The sequence below is a fragment of the Cryptomeria japonica genome, chromosome 1, assembly GCF_030272615.1.
Source record: "Cryptomeria japonica chromosome 1, Sugi_1.0, whole genome shotgun sequence".
In the NCBI taxonomy this organism is placed as follows: Eukaryota; Viridiplantae; Streptophyta; class Pinopsida; order Cupressales; family Cupressaceae; genus Cryptomeria; species Cryptomeria japonica.
Window position 1 is genome coordinate 63,752,970 of NC_081405.1, and position 26,100 is coordinate 63,779,069.

Sequence of the window (26,100 nt, forward strand, 5' to 3'; positions counted from 1 at the left end):
AAAAAAAGAATTAAAAATTGAGAAAAGAAATCAATTGGAGATAATCTTGAAAAACAAATTAAAATTTGATAAATAATCTCAAAGAAAGCAATTAAAACAATTAAATATTAAGATTTAATGAAATAGAGAAAAAATCAGTTTTTTCCTGATTTTATCTTAATTTTAGTTCAATTTCCTTTAAAATTGAGAAAAGCATCTAATCACATCAATTCATCTGGATTGTGCTTCCTCTTGGAAAATCTTGACCGCTCATCATCATTTGATCTCAATTGTTGGTTTCTTTCTGAATTTTCTATAAATTCAAGCTCTCGTCTCTCATTCAAAAATCCTGGAGAATATATTGTTATTATGCTATTTTTGTTGTAGGTTCATTGAGAATGTGCATTGAGATATTGCATATTAGTTATTTCATATTGCTTAAATCATTTAGCTTAAATATTTATATATTTCTTAAATCATGGTAGATTAAACTTGCATATCTAGCTTAAATATTGCATCCATTTAACTCATATTCATGATCATATAGATTTTAAAAAATCCTTTGTTTAAGTGTTGTCTAGTCATTGGATAGCTTAGCATTCTGAGAGCAATCTAAACTCGCATCTACTAGAAGGCAATGGGTCACTTTGTAATGGTTTATTATTCATTCATTATTTATTTACTAACCATGCATCTAATGACTTAATTGAAGTTTTGTGTATTCCAGACATAGATACAGGTCTACTTTTCACACACACACTAACTACAAGACCATGTAGATTGAGAGAAAGCAGAGTGGAGGTGGAGGTTCTACAAGGGTTTTGATGGATGAAGATAAGGTAAATGAAGACAAAGACTCGGATGATGATGGGTCTATTCTCATTGAGCTGGTTTGGCTTTGGCCTCTTGGAGGAACCCTTTTCCTCTTGTGGGTTATGGTGTTTTATGTTTCCCATTTGTTGGGTGTGGGCATCTACCACCATTTCCCTCCTCTGTGGTTATTGGTGGGAGAATCTATTCCAACTCTCCCAAATTCGGTGCAGTTGGGGCTTGTGCCTCTCTTCTTGGCATTTTCTTGATGGTCTCTTGTGCTTGAGATTTCATGTTTCTACTATGACCGTGTGTGCTTCTCAGATACTATTCTTCTGAGAATAGTTGGGATTTTTGTTGGAGTCTCTTTCCATGGAGTTTCATGGGGAAAGGATGTCCTATTTTCATGCCCTACGTTGGAGTCTATGGCTAATGATGCAGAGGGTTCTCATGAAGTGGTTGGTGCAATCCCCTTTTCTAGTAATGAGGGCAACATCCCTCTTCATTTTGAGTGCTTTAGTGAAATGACTATCTCTACTTTGATTCTTGAGGCTTTTGTTGTCATATTGGTTCCTATTGATTTGGTTTTGTTATTGGATCTATATGTGGCAGGTAGATGGCTCATCTTAGTGGGGTTTCTCATCTTGTTGATCCTTGTGTTTCTTGGTAAGCGTCCTATAGAGGTAGAGTCCACTTGTTTGGTAGAGTTGGCTCTCCCTTATAGTATTGGATGGAGGTTTTTGTTTCTCTCTAGAACTCTTTTGTTTCTATTCTCCTTTTTTTTTTGGATAGTCTAGTGTTTTTTTGTAGTTTACCCTATTCCTGGTCCTCTTGAGGTGGACTTTTTGGAGTTTGGTAGTTTTGCTGAGTATGATTTGATGGACAATAACACCTCTTGGTGTGTTAGTCATTCTATAGTGACTATGGATACTGTTGTGTGTAGACCTATTGAGGGGGTCAAAAATGCTTTGTTTGTAGGGGTCTCTATAATTAAAAATTTTAGGGACACCTTTCGAAACCCTTTGGATTTTATTGTTCTATTCTATTCTCTAATGGTCAATGTTTGTTGGGAATAGATAGGTGATTCAACTTTTATATGGGTTATGGGTGCTATCCAAAACACATTTTGTGCTTCCCATTCTTGTTTGTACATGTCTCTGTTTAAGGTGGTCATTTAGGAAGAAAGTTGTGGGAAACCTTTCAAAATCTATTATTTATTTTCTTTTTCCTTGATTGATTTTGTTTTTAGTGCAAGGCTTTTTATTTGGAAGTTTGTTTGGGGTGCTATCCTAAACACCTCTATTTTGATTATGTGGTTTTGGTTTCATTTTTATCCCATAGGTTGGGTGCTCTTGTGAAAAGCCTCCTTTCAAAGAACAGGATATTATTTTTTTGGGTTTTGTGGTCTTGGTGGTCTCACTACTTATGAATTCCTCCCTTTGTGTGCCTTTGTGGAAATTATGAAATGGTTCGGGCCTATCCATGTTTAATCAATCAAGACTATACAACCATGCAAAATAATGTAATATAATAAACTTAAGCTAGCGTTCACCTCTTATTACATATTTCCTACAAATCTACCATTAAAACCTCAGATTTCACCTAGAAAATGGACCCCCTTAAGGATTACACAACAAAACTTGTTGATCACTTAAAATAAATAAATATTTTTGAAAAGATGTTTCCTTGAAGAACCAAATCTTGAATCAAGTGGAACAATAGTTAGCTGTGTCGTGACCCTCATAAAGGTTTAGTTCTAATCTAAATTTATTAGTTTTCCTTTTATCAAACTCTCTAATCACACACACTGAATATTGGACAACCACCCATATAGAACTTTACATAGATGTTGCTCAACCAAGTTGTCTTTTAACCCTATAAGGGTACAATTCTCGATAACAATTTTGTGAACTCTTTGTGAAAGAATCCATACTTGAGTTCAACACCATACCTCCTATCTCCAAAAATCAAACTTCACAATACATATACTTCAAATCTGTTAGTAACTACAAGGAAATATAACTAAGAAATTAAAGGCAAGAATGTTTCTCATGCAAAGTACCATCTCAAAGTGAGAAGCCTACTTGAGATGATGGAACTGCTCCATCTTCCCATGCCAAGACCTCCAAAGTGACCCAATCTTTAATTTCTAGATGTAATATTCAAAACTTGGAAGACCCTCTTAAATGCAATTATTATAGATATCATTATGATACACTTAGGAGTGGGTACAAACACATAATGCATTCATGTAACCAAACCTTCAATTACATCAGCTATACCTACAGTTTGTAATCATCTCTTAGGATCACGCTTTTCCACAACCAATTCAAATCTCATCATAATTTTTTTATTTGAGCACTGGTATTAAAAGGATATATTTCTATTTGACACATCTTAGGGGAGATATAAAACCCATAGAATCATTTCTAGTTGTATCTTCTCTTGAACCATTATTGATGATAGCATCAACAATGTCCTTGAAGTCTATATTGAGACTTTTGGATCTCCAACAAATGTAATGATCAACCATAATAAAATTACTAAATATTGTCTCTTCTTTGTTCTCTATCTTTACATTGATCCTTACCTCCCTAACAAATATTATATTTTGAAATGCATTGTTCAGATTACATCTATATCCTTATCTAGCTTCAACTTTTTCACTACAACCTTCTATAGATGGACATGCCAACATTAAATAGAACCTTTGAATAGTTTTGAGCATAATTTTAACTATTCAAAATAATGACTCCCAAGAAATCAAATTAAGAAATATTTTAAGCAGATATACAATCACATTTATTTGTAAACAAATTTACCAGAAATTACAGTTCTAAATTGAGATCTATGTCTCATTTATGTCTCAAATAGGATTATTGTGATTGTTAAAAAATAAATAAAAAGTTGATGCCAAATAAAATTCCTTCTCTTCTCTTATTTTTGATACCAAAAGAGGTCTTCCGAGACAATATAGTTTAAATTCTTTTCCTTGCATTTTGAATAATAATACAATTTATTCAGCATCATAAGCTACTTTAACATAAGAGATAATAGTTCTCAAATTCATTCTACAACTACTTGGACCAGCCACTGTGCATCAAATTGATTTTGGTGTGTAGAAATGAGATAGGTATCAATAGGCCCACTATGTTGCTTAGGAAGTGTTTAACACAAAACACACAAAACACAATGCTTCTTCCTTCGTCTCAACAAGGCTCTTCTCAGATCTTCCATCGAATGTAGTCTCCAATGCTATCCCATTATCAATTTTATAGTATACCATGCATCCTTATTGCCCTGCTTTGATACCATATGACAGAGAATGCTAAAAAATTGATACCTATTATTGATGGATTGAGGTCAATTTATACACAGTAAAATAGCCAACATTTAATGAAACTGAACGCCATTTGCATAATGATCAAAAATAATGTAATATGGTAAATTTATGTTAATATATATGAAATACAAGGTTTGGATTACTACTATAAAAAAATAAAAAATTTAAATACAAATCTAAAAATTAAGTTAATTTTTTTTTCATCATTCTAGGAGAGCCATGAGAAACCAGTGCTGGAATGCTCGTGGTTTTCTCCCTTTAAATCAGCACCTGAGATCTAATTTTTAGAGCAGCCAGAGGATTCGAAATCCATCGTCGACTCAAAATCAGGCTAGCCATCATGCTCTTAGGAGTTTTCCGAGCTATCAGAAGAATCATAAATATCAAGGAAGCCCCCTCACTTTAGAGATTTGCTCAGGAAACAAAATATCAAGAATCTTGGCTTAATGTCTTGGTCCAACATCAAAACTAAGACTCTTGGGCAAAGAAAGTAGCAACTGGCTCAAACAACATCACTATTGCAACTAGGATATAAATTTTTGCTCCTCCCAAGCAAAATCTTTCCTTCAAGTAGTAGCCCCATCATCAAAGTTTGCAAGGATGCCTTCTATCTATATCTGGGTTTCCCGACATGAGTCCGCGTGTCATCGGTTTCAAAAAAAAATTTCCTTCGTGGCCCACTCCTAATTTTGAGTGTAAGGACTAGAAATGGAACAAGAAGTCTATGGGAAGCAAACTATTTGTGCTTCCTTCTAACTCTTTGAATCCCATGATTACTCGACTCAAGGAAAATGCTTTCTTTGTGAAATGGTGTGGTAGTGGTGGGTCAAGCAAAGATATTCTTGACTGGTGGAAATCTTCCTTCTCAGACCTCATTTCAGTAAGACAAATGCGAAATGATTATTTTTTCTTAGAATGTGTGGATGTGTCTTTGAAGAAAGTAATCACAAAAGGTAGTCCTCTATTCTTCCAAGGCTCCACCTTTCACTTCCTTAACTGGAAACTAGGCTTTGATCCAATGCATCATAGAATTGTGAAGACTCCAGTTTGGTTGTCTTTAGTAGGCCTTCCATCTAAATTTTGGTGTCGAGAGTCACTCTTGAAGATTGGTGATGCTCTTAGCTCTTGGGTGGGGATTGAGGTGGACTTCCTGGAAGGCCTTAAAGGGGACATAACAAATGTTTATGTTGAGATTGATCTCATGAAAGGTTTCTATAGTGATCTAAAAATCATTTCAAAATTGGGTAGATGGAATCAGAAAGTGATAAGATTGGGTAATGGAGTTCATGGCAAATGTTTTCTTAGGAACCAAATAGTCAATAATAGTTCTCTAGTAGCTTCCATGGGAGCCCTCAACCTTCATCAACAACATTCAGTGCCAATCACTACCAGCATGGGCATTTAGAAAATGGGCTTGGATCAAGAAATCCTTTCGGACCCAGCAAACCCAACTATTTTGGTCACAACCTAGGCAATTAAGATGGTTCTTTGGTATTCCCAAGTCAGAGCCTCAGTTTCTCCTCCTATCTCAACTATTGATCCAGACTTACAACTCCTTCACTCTCCTAGTTCACGTCTGTGTCCAAGAGATAAATTAGTAGGCCTAAACCAGTCGACTCCAACTCAGGTTTCTCAGGGTTCCTTTCCCTCTCCTTTGAGTCGACCTCCTCTCATTTTATCATTGATTGCTAAGCCTCAATCCCAAAAGGCCATCAAGAGCTTGTTTGGTAAAAAAAAAACTTCATCCCTGAGTAGAGGGGCTTTCAATATATTTTCCCAACCTTTAGCTAAGGCTTCCAAAAGAAAGAGAAGTTTTAAGCGTAAGAAACTTAGGGTATTACTCTAGCCAACAAAACCTAGTAAAAGAAAAAATATTCATCTATTAAAAATCTTACAAGAAGAGGAAGTTATTGAAGAAGATCTTAAAGCGGATCTGGAGGAGGATATTGAATCACACTTATCAAAGGGAGAAGTTTCTCCTACTTCAGATCTTCCCCCTTCCAATCAACATTTTAACCTCTCGATGCAAATCCCCTTCCCTCTTCTTTTCTCTCCCCCTTTAGGGCCTAATAGCTTGGATTTGACTACTGAACAAAATACCCAAAATATTCTGCAGAATCTCTGTTAGTTAGATGAGAGGGGGGGTGAATTAGATAAACTCACAATTCAACATATTCATTAGATTCAACCTTGGTAGAACTTACTTGATATGCAACTATGACTGTAAATCATTCAAACTCATAAACAGATAAACTTAAAACATCATAACACATTTAACACCATATTTTGTGTGGAAACCCAAATAGGGAAAAACCACTGTGGGATTTTGGACCCACTAAGAAAATATACTCTTCTAGACTATGCTCGGTTAAAAGCCAATCCTGTTAAAGATTACATAAACACATTGCTAGATGTGACCCAGTCAAGGGATTTCCCTCAGATTTATCAAGATCTTGCACTTTGTTAGAAGTGACCTTGTCAAAGGATTTCTAACACTCATTTAAAATGTTAGCTTGCTAGAGGATTTACAAATAAGATTGTTAGGTCCACTCGGTTAAGAGATTTCCTATCACTTACAGAAATAAATAACAGTAATAAAATATATCTACAACTTCACATCTGAAATGTTAAAGAAGACTCTATGTGCTCAAAATAATCTTGTAATAAGACTTATCTTCTGTTGGTCAATTAGTTGAGAAAGGATTTTAGTTACAATTTAAGAATGGAAAATGCAAAATCATGAATAGGCTTGGTTTAGAAATTGCAACTAGTAATCAGACTAGAGGTAATATCTTTCATTTGAATAACAGTGACAAGTCATGCTTGATTGCACATATAGATGAAAGTTGGTTATGGCATAAGAGACTCTGTCATGTAAACTTTGATTGCATGGTAAAGATCAGTACTACTAAGGTAGTTAGATACTTACCTAAGATTGTCAAACCTTAGAATACAATATGTAAGGAATGTCAATTTGGAAAACAGGTTAGAGCTAGCTTCAAAAGCATTCCTGAAAAATCATATAATGCTCTTGATTTAATTCACACTGCTTTATGTGGTCCAGCTAGAACCAAAAGCTTACAAGGTGATAGATATTTCATGCTAATCATTGATGACTATTCTAGAATGTGTTGGGTTACTTTTCTTAGAGAAAAATCTGAAGCACTTGGAAAATTTAAATTGTTCAAAGCTATGGTTGAAAATGAAACCAGTAAGAAAATTAAGTGCTTAAGATCAGATCAAGGAGGAGAATTCACATCTAAAGAGTTTAATACATTCTGTGAAGTGAATGGAATTAGAACACAACTATCAACACCCTAGACACCTCAGCAAAATGGAGTTGTTGAAAGGAAAAACAGAACTATCTTGGATGCAGCAAGAAGTATGATATCAGAAGAAAATTTACCACATGTGTATTGGAGAGAAGCAGTCAGTATAGCGGTCTATACATTCAACAAAGTTCACATCAAAGGTGAAACCAGTAAGACCCCTCAAAAACTATATCATCAACAAAAACTGGTATATGGTACACCGGCAGGATATAATGATCACCGGAACCTGATATGGCATGGAAGACATTTGGAAATATCGAAGACATCATGTGGACATCTTATCTTGGAGGAGTAATCATTGGTATATTCATATTTGCATATTTGCTTTTACTGACAAATAGGTCCAGGGTTACCTAGGGTTACACCGACAAGTTTAACTTTTCCAGATCAGCATGGCATGCTATGGAAATGATTACTTAATGTTGTAAATGCATTAAGTTGACATGTTCAATTGGTTATTGCATCGGATATTATATTTTCTGTAAAATGTTTTATTGTAATATCTTGTAGAGCCGACCTACTAAAATTGGTCTTAGGTTATGGTATAAATGTAAGATCTTAATTATAAGATCAAGTGTGGAATGTGAAGAAGGTATATTGTGAAGGGATATGCGAGATTAAGTAGAGCTATACATGGAGACATCATTTGAAGGTGAAGTTAGGGTTTTGTGAAGGCATATCAACATTACACCGGTACTGAATCCAACATATGAAGATGCTATTTCAAGCAGTACATTCTTATTGGATTTCACCATCTAAATTGTAGTCAGTGAGACTCCCATTTGTGTTTGAGAAGTGAGCTCTAGGCTCTTGTCCTTTCTGAATGTGCAGACCCCATTTATGTACACTTACTATCTACAGTAGTATCATCTGATTGTGGGTAAGGTTTCCCACGTGTTTTTTCCCCTTAAAGGGTTTCCACCTACAAATATGGGTGTCATGTGTTCTGGATGATTTTATGTTTTGATTTCATGCATTAATCTTTACCGGTATTACATTTATCTGTTAAATCTGTCCACCGGTATAACAGACTATCTCACTAGTATTAAAGCAGTAATTGATTAAATTGTTTTTGGTTTAAAGTTTTAGACAACTGATTCACCCCCCATCTCAGTTGTCCATCCTTGTTGGGCTTCTCAATCTATTCTTTGATCAGATCTTCAATCTTCTATACTCGGTAATCACCTCTGTAGTATCACTGCTCTTCTATTTGCCCGCATACTTTGTTCATCAACTTTTCCTTATTTATAAACAATTCGAAACCGCTTAATCTCCTTAATCACATTTCCCATGATTAATCTTAATCATCAGATCATCAAACTTGACAAGGTTCATTCAATCTTTCGATCTGAAAAAATGTTTTATCTCACCTTGAAACTTTTATTCCTTTCTTGGTACTTGTGCTTAGATATGACCATTCAAACTGTGTTGTAGATCTAACTCTTGTATTTTCATTTTCGTAGATCCTCAACAAACTTCTTGCACGACATACAAATCATCTATAAATCTCCCGCTCATTGGAATCCTTCGTTTAATAATGTATTTATCCATCTAATTCATTTTGTTACTACTTGGTTGATACTCGATAAATACTAAACTTTACTCAGTAGACATTCTTTCTACTTTAACCGATATCGATAACCTTGGTGTTTACCGACTAGCTCCTTGCTCGATAAAATAGAACAATATCAAACCTTTACTCATTCAATTGCATGAAATCTTTTCTCCTTCATATTCAGTCTTCGAATACACATATATAGGATATCAAAACAATCAAAATAACATAATCTCATCACTGTCTAACTCGGTAATTGTTGCCCATTGAATAACTTATTATTCCCCTTCATTTTCACATTCTTTATGTGTCACTTACCGACATCTTTATACTCAACAAAACATACTTTTTAAGATATGGCAACATCATACTGAATTAGAAAATCAATTGCTTGACATCAAAGACAAAATAATATTATTAAGACAGTAATCATCCTTTATCAATTATATCAACAATCTTCAACAACCTTCTCAATATCCTCATACCAACATACTTATTGAAATGTCAACAATGTCCCCCTTTGGCATTGATGGCAATACCAACTTGATTTATTCCAATTGATTCGGATTGTTGTTTTTCTTCTCCTGTTATCCTTGAGCTGTAAACTTCTCCCCCTTTCATTAGTCTTCTCCCCCTTTGACAACAATGCCAAAAGTAAAACTAGTTCATGATTACTTCCCCTGTGAAGTAATTTCCTTGCTGTTAAAACATATACAAATGTATCATGTTAGTCTCAGTCAGAGTATCTTGTCTTCATTCACTATTACCTGCACAACTTTAGACAACATCCTAAAGTGTGTAAATTAGCATCAACTCACAAATAGTGATCTGTAGAGTCATAGAATTGATGCTTTCACCAAACTCTGTCAGTGAGTACTAGATAGGGGTAGGACCCCTAACTTACTTCTGAGATACTCAAAAGTGTCCCTTGGCAGTGGCTTTGTGAAGATGTCTATTATTTGTTCCTTTGTGCTAACATATTCCAGCACAACTTTCTTTTCTTGAACTTCTTCTCTTAGATAATGATACTTTATAGAGATATGCTTTGTCTTAGAGTGCATTATCAGATTCTTTGAAATGTTAATAGCACTTGTGTTATCACAAAATATAGTTACTGGCTTGTTAACTGTCTCATTCATACCTTCCAACATTTGTTTGATCCATGCTATATTGGTACTCAATGCTGCAGCGACATATTCAACTTCAGTTGTTGATTGTTGTAAAGCGGAAAAATCGAACCCTAGTCATTCTCCCCTCGCCAACTCCGAGGAGAGAGAAGGGAGAGTCACTAGGGTTGGTGGTTTTCACTTAGGAGGGACTCTACATTCAAAAGAGGGGTTGAAACCCACAAGATCCAATCCCACGCAATGCAAGATTGGATTCTATATGAGTTTCAAGGGTTGTGATAGCAAGGATACCCTCTTTTGTAAAGAATGTAGATGGAATGATTGAACTAGGAATGCATGTAGAAGCAAGAAAGATTCACTTATAAATAGAGATAGGGATATGATATGAAGCTGCGGACTTGGAATTAGCAGTAAAATGTCGAGACGACGCTGTCCTACAAATTTGAGCAAAAGTTGACGGGACGATGGCGCCGGGCGTGCACACGGTCCTCTGAAAAATCCGCGAAACGAAGGGGGATCTGTTCGTCTCTGCACAAGGATTCCAGATCTTCAATTTCAGCCGCGTACCTGCAACCTACACACAGAAAAGCGAAGATGATTGGGGGGTTAGGGATTAGGGGTTTGCCCTTAGGTCAAACCCCAGTTTTGGAATTAACCAAGAAATGAGAAATGCTGTAAATGTAAATGACTGTAATGTAAAACAAGTACTAATACCTTGTTGTAAGGATGTTTGTATCCTTATATGCGAAGGTATAGATGTTGTTGTATGTTGTATGTTGTATGTTGTAATATGTGATCTCCTCTTCAATGGTTGAATCCTTGTCTTGAATGCAACACCTAGCCTTGAATGGAAACTTAGAATGATCAATTGCTTGAAGGAATGCTTGAATGTTTGAATGCTTGAATATCATTTCCACGTCTTGTACACCTATATCCTTCCTCCTCCAAATGGGAGAGGAAATGTAGTTTATATACTTGCCAATTAGGGTTGATAGATTGATTTTCCCGACCTTAGGCCGACCAGGAAATGTTATTTTCCAAATTGCAAACAAAAAGGCCCGAAGTCCCATAGGAGACCGGGCCCAAAATAGGGCCAGGGACCAGGGCACTGGGTGCTCTTGTCCCACCTCCCGGGACAGCAGGGTGCAAGGAGGGATCAGGCAGGGTGCTGGAAAAATGCAGTTTTTGGTGTCGTGAGCAAGTTTCGGGGTCTCCATTCAGGTTTAGTGTTGCGTCGCCATCGTGAAGACCCAAATGCGGTGCAAGTGTCGCAATTTTAGGATGCTACATTTAGCCCCCACTTTAGCGGGAGTATAAGTGTACGCTCATACTTCTGGTAAAGTACAAGGAAACAACATTGAAAAACTTTCACCACGTCAAGGAGGCAAGATACACCAAGCCACCAGTGGACTAAGGATCTTATGACTTCGATTGACAAAGTAAAAGGGAAGATCACGAGGGAGAACCATGACTGTCAGTAGTAAGGTTCCCTCACTATGAGTCATGCAAGAAAGATATCAAAAATCTTCAAGGCAAAATTTGTCAAGAAATTTTCAAGTATCTTGAAAAGATATGAACGGGATGTATGCCCCCCTACGTTAAAGCGATCGCACATGCCTCACTGGGGGTGATTGATTTAAGGTAGTGATACATATAAGAATGAGACGAGAAAGGAGCACGTTATCACAAGGATTTAGCCCCCAAGTGTGAGATAAGCCCAAGGATAATAGACACAAAACACAAAGCACAAGGTGACTTCGCTTTCCTCGGGGTCAGTATGCTGTATGATAATTCATGTATATCATATGTATGTATGCATAATTGTTCTTCATTCCCCAATCAAGGAAGGTCACCTAGAAGAAGGGAACACATGTGTCTTTTGAGTCAACATGAGAGAGACCAAAAGAGATCTCAATGTTTTGCGTCGTCCTCAAGTAGACAACACTAAGGACAACAAATAGAAGAATGAGAATAACACATAGAAGAAGTAACAAAAGAGAGGGGGAGAGAATCTGCTATGCTAATGAAACTAGTCTAGCACGTCATCTACCCCCCGATCTTGCTGATCAATGTTTCGGGAAGGTAGGGAACATGCTAGAGGAGGAACATCCAACACAGCAGATGGAGCTATCACAAGATCCAAACAAGGGCTATGTTCATATCCCAAGCCGCGGTGTTCTTGTCTAGGAGCTAGGATAAGTGCTTTAGAAAATTCATTAGATAAATGGTTATCAATATCAACAAGTTCATATTCACTATTAGAATGAACAGGAGAAGTAGCATTTTCATCATGAATAACATTTTCATCTATATCATCATCAAGATTTATAAAAATAGGATCTTTAACTCACACAGGATCAAGACCATCATGCATCTTATGTTTAGGGGATTTCGGCTCAATCGTCGGCTGAGGAGAAAATGGAATAATGCTTGTTGAAGGTGTCTTTGGGGATTGCAAAGTTTGAGAGGCAGCTACCTAAGCTCTAAGATGACGCTTTTGTCGGCGTTCACGTGCAGAACGATTTCGTCTAGTCTTAGTAGGAAGTTGCGAAGATTGAGGAGGAGGAATGTTCTCATCCTTATCACTTGGGTTTTTAGGTTGTGGTCTCTTAGGTTGAACAATAGGAGAAGAGGAAAGTCTCTTCTCTCCATAAGAGGAAGGAGGAGGAACTGCTAAATACAAAGGATGAATATTTGGTTTAGGAAGGAGACCAAGTCCATCATGACGAGGAGGTATAGGTCTACTTTTAGGAAGTTTTATAGGCATACTCACATCCATAGGAATGGGTGAGGAATCTTCTTGAGGAAAGACATTAGTTTTATCTTTCAAAGGAAGAACTTCCTTCTCAAGAATGATAGGAATATCAAGTTTGGGTGTTCTAGGTTCACTTAGAGATAGGATCATATCTTTTTTCCACTTTTGATAAGATTTGAAAAGATGATCACTTCGCGGTGGAAGAGATTGGAATTGTTTAGGCCAAAAGTAATCAATAGGAACACTAGAGGTTCTTTCAGCTAGTTTAAAGAGACTATGATTGACAGTAACAATTTCACCATTATGGGGAAATTTCAAACACTTGTGAATAGGAGAAGCAATAGCTTTCATGGAAGATAGCCAAGGATAGCCAAGCTTCACACGAAATTGTTCGGAAGATGGAATAATAGCAAAGTCCACCTCAAGGGATTTGTTATGGACCTCAATAGGTAATGTAATAGAACCCATTGCAGGAGAAGAAAATGCATCAAATAGTTTCACAGCCACATTTGTTTTGTCATAGATCACTTGATTCAATTGCAAAGTAAAAAGAAACTCTTCAGTAATGACATTAACCATGCAAGAAGGATCAATAAGCACTCCACGGCAAGGTGTATTTTTGACTTTTGCAACTATATATAAAGGACCGTCAGGTGCCCTGATAGTTTCACTAGAATCAAATGTGATGGAAGGTTCTTTAGGGATTTTTTGTTGCTCCACAAATTTAATCACATTTGGAGTCATAGACACAAGATCATCAGGTGAGATAGGGGAATCAGTAGTATCAATCGCATTAGAAGTATGAGAAGGCAATGGATCAGTGAAAATCTTAAGATTTTGGTTAGGAGGAGCTACAGATGTATTGCCTTTATCATTCACTCCAGAAACAGAGATAGTATTATTATCAATCAAATCTTGAATTTTACCCTTTAAAGCAAAACATTTTTCAGTATCATGCCCAGGTTGACGATGAAATTGACAAAAAGATTTGTTATCAAAATAAGGTGAAGTAATCTTTGCAGGATCAATTTTCCTTATAGGAGGAAGAGTAAGCACATTTTGTTCCAATAACTTATTCATAATACTATGCAATGATTCATTCAAAGGAGTAAACTTTCTTTCTTTCTTGAAAAACTTAGAAATAGGAGACACACCTGATGTTGCATTCACATTGTTGTTGATGATGTTTTCATTGAATTTAATGGACTCTCTGTTCGGTTTAAACTTCCCAAATTGTTGTTGACTACTATCACCCTTATCACTCGGAGCCATAGGATGTGATTGTTCCATTTGACTCATAGTCAGTTGATAATTGTGAAGAGTTGCGCACAACTGTTGGAAAGAAGTAAACTCAGAAAATAGGAGTTTTTCTCTAATATCTTTTTGTAAATTAGAAATAAAGATTCTTTGAATATCATTATCAGGCACTGGAAAGGAAATTTGAGCATACAAATGCTTATATCTACCAATGAAATCAGTCACTTTTTCTTTAACACCTTGTTTCCAATGCATTAAATCAATCAAAGTAACTTTAGGACTTATATTGTTTTGAAATTGTTGAATGAAAGCATTTGCAAGTTGTTTGAAAGAAGTAATAGAATAGGAAGGCAATGAGCAATACCATTGTAGGACTTTGTCTCTTAATGTTCTAGTAAACAATTTTGCAAGCAACCTTTGGTCATAAGCAAAATCAGTACATATTGTTTGAAAGGTCTTAAGATGTGCTAGAGGATCACCCTTACCATTATAAAGCTCCAAATGCAGAATTTCAACATGTTTAGGGGGAATAGCTCGAACAATGTCAAAAGAAAGTGGACTCGCAACATCAAATGTGGGCACACTAAACTTAGATTGATTCATAGAGGCAATTTGTTGCTATAAAGAAGAGACAGTTTGTGCAAGATTGTTAATGGTCGCTTCAGTCGAAGAGTTCATATTAGATGTGTTAGATTGTGATGGAGGTGTTATGTTATTGAAAGAAGGTAGAGAATAAGGTGGTGGGACACTATGATAGTTAGTCATAGGAGATGATTGGACAGGAGGAACACTACAAGGAGGAATGGAATGATTAAATGAATTGCCCCCTTGCGTGATGTTCATTTGTGGTGATATAACAGGGACACTCATTGAAGGAATGAATGAAGAAGTTGGATTGAATGAAGGAAGAAGGTTGATTGAAGAAGAGGGATTGCCCCCATGACTAGTGATCATAGGAGGAATATCTTGTATTGAAGTAGTCATTATGTTTGATGTAAAAGTAGGTATACTAGCAATAGGAGTCGTCAAAGGAATAGAATGATTGTCTTGAGTAGGAGGTTGTGTATAACCTAAGGTTTCGGCACAACTTTTCATAGGCATCACATTTGAATCCACAATGTGTGCAATACCATGCAAAATATCAATTCCATTCTTATCACTTTGAACCATACGTTTTAGACCCTCAATTAATGAAAGAGCTTCACTATCAAGGTATTCTTGAGACATCCACTGTCGAAAATCGTCAAATTGGTTATCCAATTTTGAAAGTTGTTCTACAGAAACCTCATGGAGAGCTTCTTCATCATTAAGAGGATTAGAGGAATTACCCATGTCCTCGTTAAAAAGGCCATTCAAATTAGGTTCCATCTCCTCGGTAATTACACCTTGGAAAGACTTAATTCTAAGGCTTCGTCTAATGGGAATAGTGTAAGTAAGGCTTATTGTTCTAAAACTCATGCACTAAAGAAAGAGAGAAGATTTTGAATTTTAGAGGTAGCAAAAACCAGCCAATCTTCTAGATTTAAGCTGTTAAATACAATCAGGACAATCTCCCGAAATTTCGGAAAAAATGTCCAGGACCATGGCGCTCGGGGTGCACACGGTCCTCGCAACTTTTTTCGAAATTTGCAAGGATGAAAGTTATGATGATTTTACAGCTAACCTGAAAAAATTGAGTGATTTTACGATCTATAGACAGGCCAAATTAAAGTTGCAATCTCAAAATTGAACCCTACCAAGATTGTCGAAAAATGCAAAATTTGAATTTTGAAAAAGAGAGGGAAACTGAAATTTTGAATTTTATGATTTGAGAGGGAATACCAAAAGCAATGCAAGTTTTGAAATTTTAAAGTTGACTCAATTTCATGCAAAATTCAATTTTGAAAGCGGAAATCAAAGTTGTTGTAATTAAGCACTTAATTTCAAAAGTCACAAATTGCAAAAATTTGAATGAATCACTGAAATTTCGAATGAATGATAACACACTTTTCAGATTTAGGACTGTAAGAAACACAATTTTGACACAAATTTCAATTTCAACAATTTTTGAATGATTAGAAGCCTCAATCCAAGCAATCACTAGACCAACTTTGACCGTAATTTTGAAGGTGTTAAAATTGATAAAATCAGCCAAAATTCTGGATTTTAGCAGAAAAATACAGTAAGATCTAGCTCCCGAAATTTCGAAAAAAATGTCGGGGACGATGGCACTTGGGGTGCACACGGTCCTCGCAACTTTTTTCCAAATTTTCAGGGATGAAAGATATTGTGATTTTATTGTGGAATCCAAAGTTAAAGCCGATTTGGAGATGTTTTGATCAGTGAAATTGTCAGACAAAGGTTGAATCAAGAGGGTTTCAAAAATTAGGGTTTTTACACTTAACCACTTAATTTTCAAAATTAACGCACAAATATGAATTGATAATTTGTAATAGAAGGGCAGATCTGAAACAAGCATTAACAATTAAACATTTCACAAGTTTAATTACTTAAAAAGAAAATTTAGGGTTTTTATGCAATTAACCTCTAAAATTTTGCAAAAGATCAAACATGGAAATGTAATCAAGGAATCCAATTTTCAGATCTAACTATGAATAATCAAAAAGGATGATTCACGTCGGGTTCACCAAAATGTAAAGCAGAAAAATTGAACCCTAGTCGTTCTCCCCTCCCCAACTCTGAGGAGAGAGAAGGGAGAGTCACTAGGGTTGGTGGTTTTCACTTAGGAGGGACTTTACATTCAAAAGAGTGGTTGAAACCCACAAGATCCAATCCCACACAATGCAAGATTGGATTCTATATGAGTTTCAAGGGTTGTGATAGCAAGGATACCCTCTTTTGTAAAGAATGTAGATGGAATGATTGAACTAGGAATGCATGTAGAAGCAAGAAAGATTCACATATAAATAGAGATAGGGATATGATATGAAGCTGCGGACCTGGAATTAGCAGTAAAATGTCGAGACGACGTTGTCCTGCAAATTTGAGCAAAAGTTGACGGGACGATGGCGCCCTGCGTGCACACGATCCTCCGAAAAATCCGCGAAACGAAGGGGGATCTATTCGTCTCTGCACAAGGATTCCAGATCTTCAATTTCAGCCGCGTACCTGCAACCTACACACAGAAAAGTGAAGACGATTGGGGGGTTAGGGATTAGGGGTTTGCCCTTAGGTCAAACCCCGGTTTTGGAATTAACCAAGAAATGAGAAATATTGTAAATGTAAATGACTGTAATGTAAAACAAGTACTAATACCTTGTTGTAAGGATGTTTGTATCCTTATATGCGAAGGTATAGATGTTGTTGTATGTTGTATGTTGTATGTTGTAATATGTGATCTCCTCTTCAATGGTTGAATCCTTGTCTTGAATGCAACACCTAGCCTTGAATGGAGACTTAGAATGATCAATTGCTTGAAGGAATGCTTGAATGTTTGAATGCTTGAATATCGTTTCCACATCTTGTACACCTATATCCTTCCTCCTCCAAATGGGAGAGGAAATGTAGTTTATATACTTGCCAATTAGGGTTGATAGACTGATTTTCCCGACCTTAGGCCGACCAGGAAATGTTATTTTCCAAATTGCAAACAAAAAGGCCCAAAGTCCCATAAGAGACCGGGCCCAAAATAGGGCCAGGGACCAGGGCGCTGGGCGCTCTGGTCCCACCTCCCGAGATAGTAGGGTGCAAGGAGGGATTAGGTAGGGTGCTGGAAAAGTGCAGTTTTTGGTGTCATGAGCAAGTTTCAGGGTCTCCATTCAGGTTTAGTGTTGCGTCGCCATCGTGAAGACCCAAATGTGGTCAAAATTGCAAGTGTTGCAATTTTAGGATGCTACAACTGTGAAATGCATCCTTGTTTCTTGCTAAGCCAACTCACTAGTCTTTCTCCCAAAAAGAAAGCTCCACCGCTTGTGCTTTTCCTATCATCAAGGTTTCCTGCCCAATCAGCATCAGTATAGACTTTTAAGTCAAAATCATTCCTCTTTTTATATACTAAACCATAATCTTTAGTGTCTCTTAAGTATCTGAAAATTCTCTTGATTGCTGTCATATGGGTTTCTTTGGGATCTATAGAAAATCTTGTTGTTATGCCTACTGCATGTGCTATATCAGGTCCACTGTGAACTACATATTGCAAATTTCAAATCATAGATCAGTAAAGTGTCTCATCAACAGATGCAAATTCATCATTCTTTGATAGTTTACAATTAGTAGTCATAGGAGTACTTATAGGTTTAGAATCCTCCATTCCAAAAAAATTCAAGATTTCCTTTATATACTTGGATTGAGTAATGAAAATCCCATTTTTCATTTCTAGTATCTGTAAACCTATAAAATACTTTATTTCACCGATTAATGACATCTCAAATTCTTTGCACATTTCATTTCCAAAGTTCTTACATAAAGAGTCATTTCCACAAAAAATAATATCATCAACAAATATGGCTGAAATCAGTATTCCATTATCCTCACCATTCTTCATATACATGTTGTTGTTTTCACTTGTCCTCATAAAACCAATCTTGATTAAGTAGGAGTTCAACCTTTCATACCATGCTCTAAGTGCTTGCTTAAGGCCATATAATGCTTTGTTCAACTTACATACCTAATCGTTATTCTTCTCTTCAATAAATCCTTCAGGTTGTTCAATATAAACTTCTTCTTCTAGTATACCATTCAAAAATGCAGATTTAACATCCATTTGATATACCTTGAAATTTTTGAAAGCAACATATGCCAACAATGTTCTCACTCCCTCAAGCCTTGCCACAGGTGCAAAAGTCTCATCATAGTCTATTCCTTCTTCTTGAGCATAACCTTTGCAGACTAGCCTTGCTTTATTTTGAATGACCTCACCTTTTTCATTTAGCTTGTTTCTGAAAATCCACTTTGTACCGATTACATTTTTCTCTTTTGGTCTTGGGACCAGTGTCCATGTTTCATTTTTCTTGATTTGTTCAATCTCTTCTGTCATAGCATTCACTCAATCTTCATTGCTTAATGCCTCTTTTACTATTCTCAGTTCAAACTCAGATATCAGACATGTGTTCTGTCTCAGTTTGTTCCTTGTCATCACTGGATCATCCTTATCTCCTATAATCTGACTTGATGCATGATTTCTTCTGAGATATTTTGCTAATATAGGCTTGGTAGACTTTGTATGATCTTGTTCATCACTCGGTAACTAAGTATTTTCTTCATTGACTTTCTCAGTAAAACTTCTCGGTTGTACATATACAAACTCTTCATAAGCTTCTAGTTCTTTGGAGTTTCCTTCATCATTCCTTTCTGCAAATTCATCAATTTTCACATTTGCACTTTCCACTATTTTGTTACATGATTTGATCAGACATTTAAATGCTTTACTCCTAGAGGAATAACCAAGAAATGTTCCTTCCTCGCTTTTCTGATCCAATTTTCCATTTCTATCATCTTTGTGAACATAGCATCTACTTCCAAATATTTTAAAATACCTTACATTTGGTTTCTTGTCATACCAGATTTCATACAGTGTCTTCATACTTCCTTTCTTCAGTTGTACTTTGTTCAAGCTATAAACTGCAGTGCTTATTGCTTCTCTCCAAAATATTTGAGGTACTCTCTTTTCTATCATCAAGGTTCTGGAAGAATCTACAATCAATGTGTTTCTTCTTTCAGCTATCCCATTTTGTTGTGGTGTTCTCGGTGCAGACACTTGTCTCTTTATAACACGATCATTGCAAAATAAGTTAAATTCATCTTAAATGAATTCTCCTCCTCTATCAGATCTTAGACATTTTAATTGTCTTCCTGTTTCTTTTTCAACTCTAGCCTTATACCATTTGAAAATTTGAAAGGCTTCTGATTTCTCTTTTAAAAACATAACCGACATCATCCTTGAGTAATCATCCACAAATAATATGAAGTATTTATCACCATAATAACTTTGAACTTTCATAGGACCACAAAGATCAGTGTGCACAAGATTTAAAATTCCTTTAGAAGTGTAAGACTTACTTGTAAAGCTTGATTTTGTCATCTTACCCATTTGGCATCCTTGGCATATTGCATTCTCAGGTTTTTCCAAGCTCGGTAGACCTCTTACTTAATGCTTCTTACTTATTTTGATCAGGTTATCAAAATTAACATGACAAAACCTTTTATGCCATAACCTAGTGTCTTCTATTTTTGCATACAGACAATTATTCCGAGTTGAGTCAAGATGAAAGTTATTACCTCTTGTTTGAGTCCCAGTAGCAGCCAACTTTCCATGTTTATCATGAACTTTGACAATTCTTTTCTAAAATTCTATTCAGTATCCTGTATTGTTTAGCTATACTACACTCAACAAATTCTATTTCAAACCTTCAACCCAATATACATCATCATATTTAGCATTGTCAAGAAGTGTGATAGATCCTTTACCTTTCATAGGACATGGTGCATCATTACCAAATTTTACATAACCTCCATCATAATCTTCTAAATTAACAAACTTGTGTTTATCACCTGTCATGCAATGTGAGCATACACTATCTATGATCCAATAATTATTATTATGTATGTGTGATATTAATGCTTTTTCTTCATACCTTTCTTCATCTAATCCATCTTTGATAGCCACATATACAACTTCCTCTATCTCAATCCCATCAGATTTTTCGTCATTGGATTCTTCATCAACTACTAGGCATGTCTTTCCATCTCTCCTTTTGAAGTCTTGGTGCCCTCTGTATTGGCTGTCTTTCTATCTGTCATCTCGGTATTCTCTCTTTTCACTAGATTCTTTGTCAGGACAGTTTGAAGCCATATGTCCAATTTTATCACAGTTAAAACATTTCAAAGGTAACTTTCCTTTATACTTACCTTTGCCTCTCGGTAACCTTCTGACCAATAATGCTTCAAACTCTTCTTGCTTTCTGATTTCCTCATATACTTTGTGTACTTCTTCCATGTATTTGTGAAATCTCTCACTTGCTCCATTGTGATTTCCTTCAGCATACTTATACATTCTATCATTGTAATCATTAGATTCATCAAGATGAAAAGAACTGAATGCAGATTCAACTTTATTTACCAAAGACCCACTGTTATCAAAATTACTCAACTCAAAAGCGTGTAGCTTACCGATAGTAGCATCCAAAGAGACTGACATGTTTGGTATAGACCTTAATTCATTAATTGCAGAGACTCAAATGGCATAACCAAGTAGAATTTTTCTAGGCAACTTACTTGTTACATCCTTTTCTTCAATAGTTCCTCCTACTCCTTTCATTTGATTGACAGTTTCCTTTAACCTTGTACTGTATTGGATTATGTTCTCACCTTCATTCATTCTCATGGATTCAAGTTGTCCTCTTAGACTATCTACTTTTTCTTTTTGAACATGTTCATCACCATCATACATAGATATAAGCTTATTCCACATACCTTTGGCATCATTACAACCTTCTAGATCATTAAACTTTGAGCTAGTCAATGCTGATGTTATTTCAATCATTGCTTGAATATATTCTTGCTTTTCCTTTATCTCTTCCATTGTCATCGGGTAGGTGCTAGGTGCAGTGTAATCATTCTCCAAATAATATGTTGAATATTCTCCAATTCTTGATAAGTGCAACTTCATCCTTTTCTGCAATGTGCAGAAACTTGACTTGTTCAACTTTGGTGCATCCCTTTTATATATCTTCGGATCTTGCCTCAAGTTCCTTTAAACTTTTCTTTTGGAGTCCAAAGCTCTGATACCAATTGTTATTTAGATGAGAGGGGGGGGGGGGGTGAATCAGATAAACTCACAATTCAACATATTCATCAGATTCAACCTCGGTAGAACTTACTTGATATGTAACTATGACTATAAATCATTCAAACTCATAAATAGATAAACTTAAAACATCATAATACATTTAACACCAGATTTAACATGGAAACCCAAATAGGGAAAAACCACTATGCGATTTCGGATCCACTAAGAAAATATACTCTTCTATAGTATGCTCGGTTAAAAGCCAATCCTGTTAAAGATTACATAAACACATTGCTAGATGTGACCCGGTCAAGGGATTTCCCTCGGATTTATCAGAATCTTGCACTTTGTTAGAAGTGACCTTGTCAAAGGATTTCAAACACTCATTCAGAATGTTACCTTGCTAGAGGATTTACAAATAAAGCTATTAGGTCCACTTGGTTAAGAGATTTCCTGTCACTTACAAAAATAAATAACAGTAATAGAATATATCTGTAACTTCACATCTAAAATGTTAAAGCAGACTCTATGTGCTCAAAATAATCTTGTAATAAGACTTATCTTCATCCTTGCTAGGCTTCTCAATCTATTCTTTGATCAGATCTTCAATCTTCTATACTTGGTAATCACCTCTGCAGTATCACTGCTCTTCTATTTGCCTGCATACTTTGTTCATCAACTTTTCCTTATTTATAAACAATTCCAAGCCACTTAATCTCCTTAATCACATTTTCCATGATTAATCTTAGCCATCAGATCATCAAACTTGACTAGGTTCATTGAATCTCTCGATCTGAATTTTTTTTTTATCTTGCCTTGAAACTTGTATTCCTTCCTTGGTACTTGTGCTCAGATATGACCGTTCAATCTGCACTATAGATATAACTCTTGTATTTTCATTGTCATAGATCCTCAACAAACTTCTTGCACAACATACCAATCATTTATAAATCTCTAGCTCATTGGCATCCTTCATTTAATAATGTATTTATTCATCCAGTGCATTCTATTACTGCTCGGTTGATACTCGGTAAATATTGAACTTTACTCGGTAGACATTCTTTGTACTTTAACCGATATCGATAACCTTGGTGTTTACCTACTAGCTCCTTGCTTGGTAAAATAGAACAATATCAAACCTTTACTCATTCAATTGCATGAAATCTTTTCTCCTTCATATTCAGTCTTTGAACACACATATATAAGATATAAAAATAATCAAGATAACATAATCTCATCACTGTCTAACTTGGTAATAGTTGCCCATTGAATAACTTATTATTCCCCTTCATTTTCACATTCTTTCTATGTCACTTTCCGACATCTTTATACTCATCAAAACATACTTTTTAAGATATGGCAACATCATACTGAATTAGAAAATCAATTGCTTGACATCAATGATAAAATAATATTATTAAGACAATAATCATCGTTTATCAATTATATCAACATTCTACAACAACCTTCTCAATATCCTCATACCAACAGACTTATTGAAATGCCAACAATCTCATGATAGGAGAGGAAGAGCCAGACTCAATTTTAGACACTCCCCTTGTAGTTGTTTACTCTCAGATTAAGGAAAAAAGGAAAGTAGGGCTCCACCAGAATCATGAGGATCTGAAGAAGCCAAACTTTGGTTCTTCCCCTCCCAAGAAGGGTCGTAAATCATTCATAGAAGCTAGATCCCGGGATGGAGCGATAGATAATCAATCTAAACTATCAGATCTATACAAAGTAGGGAAGGGGAACCCCCTTCCTAAACAACAATAAAAATCATATCATGGAATGTTAGGGGCCTCAATGCCCCTAACAAATAGAGGGTGATCAAAAGAAGGATTCTTTTGGTCAGTGCAGACTTAATCCTATTGCAAGAAACTAAACTAGAGGACAAGCAAGCAGTTTCCTTTGGAAGTAGAATTAGCTCTATGTTCCAAGCTTCTCTTCAATTTATGGTAGCCTTAGAAGGAGCTTCTAGAGGACTAATGATAATCTAGAAGCCTTCTCAAGTCAAAGTTGAAGGTATTGCATCTAGAAGGAATTGGCTTCTTGCCAAAATCACTCATCTTCAAACAAACACTTCTTTCTTTATTATTAATACCTATGGCCCAGTGTCCCCACACAAAAAGTGACTCACATGATCTTCTTTAGATGGAGTCTTGTCTACTTAGCTGAGGAACAAGTCTTCATTGGGGGAGACTTCAATGCTATCAAGAGTGCATCAGACAAAAGGGAAGGAATCACTCACTTAGGTGGTTCTCAGCAGGACTTAAATGTTTGGATTGAAAGGAATGGTCTTTTGAAAATAGATTCAAGAGACACCTTCACATGGACAAACAAAAGAAAAGGATTCAATAATATAGCAGAAAAAATAAATAGATTCTTCTAGCAAGGGGACTTGAGGCTCTTTCCCTTCACTCCCTCCTGTATTGTCCTTCCTTGTTTAGGTTCAAACCACTATCCCATCTTTCTCTCCTTGCAAGGAAATTAGGGAATGTCGGGGACTCCATTCAGGTTTGAAAATATGTGGATGAAAGACCAAAATTTTCTTACACTCCTAGAAAATTGGTGGAAGGAAGGATCATTTGAGGGATCAAAACTCTTTTGCTTCATTGCAAAGCTAAAATTAGTTAAGCAGAAATCGCTCCAATGGAATTCTCAGCACTTCAAAAACATATTCTCAACAAAATGATCACTAGAAGAGAGATTAGCAGCTATTAATGATAGGATCATCTTGGTGGGAATGGATCAAGATTCCTTTCAACCGGAAAGGGCCCTCCTCTTGGAGTATGAAGACATTCTTTATAAAGAAGAAATCTTCTGGAAGCAAAAGTTTAGAAAGAAATGGCTCAGAATGGGGGATAAAAACACCAAGTTCTTCCATAATGTAACAAAACTCAGAAGAAGCAAGAACTGGATATCAAAACAACAATGAAGGATCTCAATTGCTGGAACAAAAAAAGCTTTTGGCAGGGATTCCCAAGATCATATTAGATGAGAAAAATCAGATGCTAAATGAGAGAATTAAATTGGTTCAAGAAGTATTCCAAGCTCTAAACCAACTCCCCTCTGGTAAGGCTCCTGGCCCGGATGGCTTTCCTGCAGACTTCTTCAAGAAATGTTGGCATATCTTAGGATAAGAGCTCTCAGAAACTCTAGAGTGCTCAAGAAGATCAGGGAATATTCTCAAAGAAGTAAACAACACTTTCATAGAACTCATTCCAAAGAAGGAGAAGGCAGAAAATATTGGAGATTATAGGCCCATCTCCTTATGCAACATAGTTTACAAAATTCTCTCAAAAGTTATGACTAATAGACTGAAGCCTCTCATGGACAACATCATTTTAGAAGAACAAATTGGATTTGTCCCTGGTCACTCAATCCTTGATAGGGTGATTATAGCACAAGAAGAAATCCACACTCTTCAAAGCACAAACAAGCCAGGTATGATATTAAAACTAGACATAACAAAAGCTTATGATAGTATAGATTGGTTCTTTCTCTGCAAAATCATGCAAGCATTTGGCTTTGATAATCAATGGATCAACTGGGTATTTGAATGCATATCAATTCCTAAATTTTCAATTTTGATAAATGGAAAACCAAAATGCTTCTTTTCCTCTTCAAGGGGTATTAGACAAGGAGATCCTTTATCTTCTTTCCTCTAAATCATAATGGGGGAGGCCTTGGGAAGGGCAATAAAAGCTTGTCATACTAATAATCTTTTAGAGGGAATCAAAGTAAAAAAAGATTTTGTAGTCACACACCAGCAGTTTGTAGATGATAACCTTCTTTTGGGGGTTAAAAAAAGTTAAGGAAGCTTCCCATCTTAATGAGATACTAGAAATTTATGGAAGGAATTCAGGCCAAATTAGAAACAGGGATAAAACTAAAGTTTATTTTTTCTCTACTCCAATCTTATTACAGACCAAAATTTTCTGAATTCTAAACTGCAGAGAAGGATCTCTCCCTTATATTCACTTGGGCATTCCAATAGACCGAGGTCTAAGGAATTCTAAATTCTGGGATCCTTTAAAATTAAAAGTGGAACAAAATGCAAATTCCTGGAAGGGCAAGTGGCTCTCTTGGGCAAGAAGGCTAGTGATGATCCAAGCAGTGATTTCGGCCCTTCCTATTTATCTTTTATCCATATTATCCTTAACATCTAGTGCTAATTCTTTCATAATTAAGAAGTTGAAAAATTTATTCTGGC